The 7017-nt window shown below is 37.6% G+C and overlaps 1 pseudogene; it reads left to right on the top strand.

Moving 5' to 3' along the window:
* Window positions 1-3247: 3247 nt before the first annotated feature.
* LOC102867165 overlaps window positions 3248-7017 on the top strand; it is a 19264-nt pseudogene continuing 15494 nt past the window's right edge.

The raw sequence follows: 7017 nt of genomic DNA, 5'->3' as shown, positions 1-7017 counted from the left end.
TACAATTACAACTTTCCAATCAATTTCAAAGTCATACAAAGCTAACAAATTTCAAAGCTAACAATTTCAAAGTCATACGAAGTCAACAAGCTATGGCTGACTCTGAGAAGAATGGGAATCCCAGAACTTTTATTTGATTGTGCTAATGCGAAACCTATACTTGGACCAAGAGGCAGAACAGAGCAGGGAGACGGTGGATGGTTCAAAATCAAGAAAGGGGTCCGACAGGGATGTATTTTGTCTCCATACCTTTTCAATCTATATGGAGATCATCCAAGACGCTGAACTGTACGAGGAGGAATGTGGCATCAGGATTGGTGGAAGAATCATCAACAACCTGCGTTATGCAGATGACACAACCCTGCTTGCTGAAACTGAGGAGGTCCTGAAGGGCTTGTTGCAGAAGGTCAAGGACTGCAGTCTTCAATATGGACTGAAGCTCAATTTCAAGAAAACAAAGATTCTCACCACTGGGCCAATTGGCAGCATCAGCATGGATGGTGAAGAGATTGAGATTGTTCACAGCTTTAGTTTACTTGGTTCCACAGTCAACACTCTTGGTAACAGCAGCCAGGAAATCAGGAAGCGAATTGCATTGGAAAAGTCAGCTGTGAGGGACCTCTCAAGAGTACTGAAGAGCAACGATGCCAGGCTGGAGACTAAGGTGCGCCTAATACAGGCTATAGTCTTCGCAATTACATGCTATGCATCTGAGAGTTGGACAGTGAATAGGGATAATAGAAAGAGAATTGATGCCATTCAGCTGTGATGCTGGAGAAGAGTGTTGAATATACCATGGACTGCTAGGAGAACAAACAGGTTTGTCCTGGAGAGGGTGAAGCCTCCAGAATGTTCCCTGGAGTCAAGGATTCTGAAGCTTCGTCTGACATACTTTGGGCATGTTGTAAGGAGGGACTGGTCCTTGGAGAGGGACATCATGTTTGGCAGAGTGGAGGGACGGCGGAGGAGAGGAAGACCCTCAATGAGATGGATCGATTCTGTGATTGAAGTGGTGGGAATGAGTGTGTTTGAGACGGCGAGGATAGCACAGGATAGAATGGCATTTAGGGCTGTTGTACATAGGGTTGCTATGAGTCACAAGTGACTTGATGGCACATAACAACATCAACTTCAGCCAGTATTCCTTCCACCAACTCACTATAGCTTGCAAGTTGCAGTATTTTTTTATCCAAAATGTTTTATTTTAATTTTTTCATTGTTGCACATTTTCTTGCCTCCCACTTCTTTCCCTTTCCCCAACTCTCCCTGCACGCACCCCCTTTTCCAGATTATTGTCATACAAATAGTTGCAATAATTTTGATGCTAACTCCCCTAAGCAAACTTCAAGATGTTTAAAAATATGCTTACTGTTGTTAGTTACTGTCTAGTCAATTACAACTCATAGGGTGTAAATAGTAAACCTGTTTCTTAGAATTTTCAAGATATTGATATTTCAAAAGTAGATCACTAGATTTGGCTCTGTAAGTGTCCTTAGGTGAATTTCAGTTTAAGACTCTCTTCATAAACTCAAAACAATTTTCATTCTTTTATATCCAACTTTTTGGCTAATGGCCCAGGACTCCTCATCTTTATTGTGGTAATTGTTGTTAGGTGCCATCAAGCCAATTCTAATTAAAAACTACAAAATGTACAGTGTAGAATAGGCCCGTAATGTTTTCTAGTTGTCCAACCTTTGTGAGAGTAGACTGTCAAGTCTTTCTACTGCCAAGAAGCTTCTTGGTGGATTTAAACCTCTATCTAACTCCCCAGATAATAGTCAAGTTTTCATTCCTTGCTCTACCACACTTGTATGAACTTAAATTCTATTAAATATTTGTTGTTGTTGTTATGTGCCATCGAGTCACCTGCAACACTTAGCGATGCTGTGTACAGCAGCTCTGAACCCTGCCCTCTCCTGAGCCAGTCTCACTAATTCCAACACACCAACCACCATTGCCTTAGTAACTGTATCATTCCATCTCATTGGAGGTTCTCCTCTCCTGTGCTACTCCCTTCTGAACATGATGTCCTTCTCCAAGGACCAGTTTCCCCTGACCACATGAAATCCTTGTTTCACCCTGTCCAAGAAAGACTTATTTGTTTTCTTGGCAGTCTATGGTATATAAGTTAAATACTCTGAAGGTTTCTAAACTTAAATTCTATTCTTTCTTTTAATATTAGTTTAAGACTCTCTTCATAAACTCTTAATAATTTTTATCCTTTTGTATCCTTGCCTCTTGTCATCTGCTACATTATTTTGGAATATTTACTGTCAACGTCTATACATTTTCTATTGGTAAATAGACCTCATTCAGTGAGAGTCTATAGTAGCTATTTTTATAAAATGTTAATACTTTAAGCATATTTCAAGAATTCATTAAGAAATTGTATACATATTTCCACAAATTACTAAAACTTTATGATTGGCAGAAAAACAATTTTAATTAATAGTTTGTATTATACTATATGTAATTCTTGGAATGAATGCATGTTCTGAAAGTTATGAAGAGATAGTTAATAACAACTATTCATTGAATGCTTAGTAGGAATCCTAAACCCTTTCTAAAATCTTTGTTTAATCCTGATCACATTTCTTAAGTAAGGTATTGACATTTGTTGAACTTTTTGTATTCTTGAATTTACTAAGGACAAAACAGTGTGAAATTAAGTAATGTAACAAACAAACCTTAAGGGACATGCTAATAAGAAGTAGAATTGCATTAAAATAAGGACTGTCTCACTCCAGATTTTAAACCCTCTGATAGACTTTTTTAAGCAGCGATAATAGTGGTGTCCATAGGAAGTTGTACTGCTAATCCAAAGACACCTCTGTGGTGATTAGAATGCACTGGCAGCCCCAAGTAGTCCAAATGAAGGGTCAGGTATGAGTTGATTCCAACTGACAGATTTATGAAAGAGATGAGAGCGAGAGAGGGAACTAGTAAGAGCTTAAATTGAACCATAATCCTTGAAAGACTTTTGTTGATTCATTCTTCAAATACATATTTAAAATTTATTTATCCTAATAAAATAAGAGACTGAAGTTAACTTTTCTCTGTGACTTAGTTTAATGAAGCACTAGCCTCTTAGAAATCCTCTAGGATTTGAGATAAATTCTAGGTCAAAAGCAAAGAAATTAGCATAACATTCATATTAATGCATCTCAAAGTGTGTTACAGAAGTTGATGTTTTGAAATTTATGCAATATCAGGTATATTTCTTTTCAAGGGGTTTTGGTTACGCATTATGGTGATGGATGAGTGTGATGAAAACATTAGCATGTGTCCAAGTTTCCCCTTCTATGTTTCTCTCGTAAGTGTAACTCAGTGACAAAGAATGAAGATTACTTATTCAATGAGACTATTTTCAATAGATACAAGTACAGTTGGTTACAAAATGAAGTATGAATAATTCTCATGATTTTTTTTGCATTTTATCTGACCTTGCCATTGTTAAAATTATAAAATAACTGTGTATACAATAAATGGCTTGATCATTTTCAATAAGTCTATTGTTCTGCATAATAAGATAAATGCTTGAAAATAATTTTAAAGTGAATATTTTAAAGGGTTAGATAGAGCACCCTCAAGTTTACTGTGTATTAGATCGCTTTTTCTCTCAACAGTAATTCCAACTATACTTAAATATTTAACAGAAAGACACCACTTTGCTACTTATCATCTCCTTCTCATTATGTTGTGATACTTGTTGTCATGTTCTATACACATCCTTCTGGCATAATGGTACCCTAAAAGTCCAGAGAGATAATTCCTGTGGTCAGTTGCCCAATGTGGACAGAGAGTGGGGTGGAGCTCCCTGATTAAAACAAGCTTGGAAGCAGGAGTGGTATCCACTTTCATAATAGCTTGCCTCTGGAAACCCTATAAACCTGGAGAGAGGATGAAAGGCACCCAAGCGTCCGCGGCCTCTCCTTCACAGGGTCACTATGAGTTGCCCGCGACTAGACGGCACTTAATAACAAACAACAACATACAACATAACTCCATAGCCTGGCCCTACCTTTCCCCGTGGGAACCTGGCTTAAAATGAATAGCTTTATCTCTTCCTGAAGCATTCACTCCTTGGTATTGCAAACATAATGTGGAAAATTTGGCATTATTTGCAGTAATATTTTCTGGCGTGAGTCTAGGACTTGAAGAATGCTGGCTTTAATAGAAATAGAAAGAACTAGACACTAGTAAAAGAACCAACTTGAGAAATGGAGAAAAAAAGCCTGGTGAAACAGGATAAAAGTCATCGCCTACTGTTACACTAGATATAACATATATCTGAGATTTGACTCTTTTAGGAGATGTTAATTGAGTTTTCCTTCTTTGCTAAAACATTTTAATAGAATTACTACTAATGCAACAAGACTCTTTGTTTTTCAGTTAAGATGCATTCTATTTGTTATGCAAGTTGTTGTGATGTAATATTAAATGTGAATCAACTCATCTGAACTTCTAGAGAGTTTTGTTGTAAAGTACCATCAAGAGCATGACTCATAGTGACCCTATGCCCTAAAGATCTGAAACCTCTGCTGTAGCTATCTTTATTTCTCTAATGTAAAAAGTTACCAACGGCATGTTGCTTAGGAAGTGTATGCCAATCATGCTTCCAAGTCTCTCTTAATCTGGGAGCTTCACCAAACATTCTCCACCATGGGTAACCATAACGGTATTTAACACGCCAGTGGCATAGTGTTCAGCATCACATCAGTCCGAAGTTACCTCAGAATAGCAAACTGACAGACCAGTGCTGTACCACTTAGAACAATATTCTCCCCAAATGCAATTAACACCCGACTTTCAACTAAATCAAGAGAACTTACCCTCCAGAATCCAACTGCTTCATTCATGAGCCTCCAAACTGGAGACTTAGACAAGGCTCAACCATCTTTCAAATACAAAGGCCCACCCACCAGGTCCTAAATGACTTAAACAAGAGGCTTCCAGTTGATTGTTAGCTAAATGCAATAAATCCAAGCAGGTCACACACAACTGCAGACAAATTTTTAAAAAAACCAACACAACAGTTTAGACGTTTAGACGCACTTTCAACAGAAACAAAAGAACCTACCTCTCAGAATTCAACTCCTTCACACGTGTCTCCAAAACTTGGTCAGGGCCCAACCACCTTTTAAATACAAAGGCCCACCCACCAGGTCCTGATTGATTTAACAAGAGGCTTCTGGCCCACAGTTGATTCTTAGCTAAATTCAGTAAATCCAATCAGCTAACAATTGTGAGCAAAATAAAAAACAACCAGTTTATACCTGACTTTCAACAAAACTAAGAGAACCTACACTCCAAAATTCAACTGCTTCATACATGAGGCAATGAATCACAAAAAAAAAGATTGTCCACCTTTCTCTCAAAGAGCAGATGGTGGATTAGAATTGTGTCCCTTTGGGTTGGCAGTATAACTTGTTACCATTAAATTATCAGAGATCCTTTGTGAGAAATAGTATAACATAACATAAGGACACTGACTCTAAATCCACAAGATCCAGATTGAAATCCATGTAAATCTCACTTTTTGATTGCATCCTAGAAACATTTATCAATTTTTATCTCAGTTTACCTACATTTAGAGTAAAATAATGCCTACCTCAAAAAATCAAGGGCTTTGAAGAATGCTTAGAAAGCAATGAATATTAATTAATATTTCATAATTATTAATAATTAATTAATGACTATTAGTTAACAAAATTTCACTAAGGAGTCTCAGATTCTAAAGATTTATCTAGAGATGTTGGCTCTATAATCAGAGCTGTGACCTTTGTTTTCCCATTTTTAGTAATTTTTTGCAATATTATTATTCTTGTAATAATGTTACTGTTTCTATAATGCTATGTTGTGAGTTACAATTTCACATTAATATTATTGTTTCTGACCTAAGATCACTGTATTGTTGTTGTTGTTAGGTGCTGTCTAGTTGAGTTTGACTAATAATGACCCTAAAAACAACAGATCTGAACTCTATCCTATCCTGCACGATCCTCACACTTGCCCATTGTGGCAATCACTGTGTCTCTCCATCTGGTCTAGGGTCTTCTTCTTTGCTGACCCTCACTCTTCTAAGCATCATGTCTCTGTGATCCCATCAACATCACTGTATAAGAAGTAAATTCTGGTCAGCTGAAATCACCTATGACCCAAATGAACTGAACATCACGTATAATTGAATGAACTGAATTAGCAGAAGTTCAGGAGTGTAGATTGTGCTATTCACTCTTGTAATTAGTAAAGCTTTACCATATCATATTTTACATGTTGTTCTTGTTTTTGTGTACTGTTGGGTCAGAACTGACCCATAGCTGACCCTCTGGCCATTTTTTAGAGGTAATTAAATGCTTTGGAGGAAATTGCCCATCTTTCTCCCATGGAACAGCTAGTGACCTTGAACTGTGTGCCATCGGGATTGCAATGCAGCTACTTGTCACTAGGCCACCAGAGCTCCATTTTTGCATAAATATTTTACACATGGATTTCACCTGATGGTATGCATAGGAGTCAGATCGATTACATCTATGGAAAGAACTGCTGGAGAAGCTCAATAACAGCTGTGAAAACTAGGTCGGGAGCTAATTGTGGAAAAGACCACCAACTACTCATACGCAAGTTCAAGCTGAAGCTGAGGAAAAGGAGACTGAATCCACGGGAACCAAAATATGACTTTGAGTCTATCCCACCTGAATTCAGAACCATCTCAGGAACAGATTTAAGGCCTTGAACACCAATGAGTGAAGACCATATGAGCTATGGGAGGACGTCAAGGATATCATCCAGGAAGAGTGCAAACAGTCATTGTAAAGACAGAAGAAGGAGAAAAGATCAAACTGTATGTCAGAAGAGACTCTAAATACTGCACTGGAGCACAGAGAAGCCAAAGCAGAAGTAAGAATTCAAGATATTAAAGAGCAGAATAGAAGATTTCAAAAGGCAGTGAGGGATGACAAAGTAAAATATTACAAAGAAATGTGCAAGGAGTTGGAGTCAGAAAATCAAAAAGGC

The sequence above is a fragment of the Elephantulus edwardii genome, unplaced genomic scaffold (genome assembly GCF_000299155.1).
Source record: "Elephantulus edwardii isolate Elephantulus edwardi_28Jun2011 unplaced genomic scaffold, EleEdw1.0 scaffold00081, whole genome shotgun sequence".
In the NCBI taxonomy this organism is placed as follows: domain Eukaryota; kingdom Metazoa; phylum Chordata; class Mammalia; order Macroscelidea; family Macroscelididae; genus Elephantulus; species Elephantulus edwardii.
Note: the sequence above shows the minus strand (reverse complement) of the source record. Positions and strands in the feature narration are given on the sequence as shown.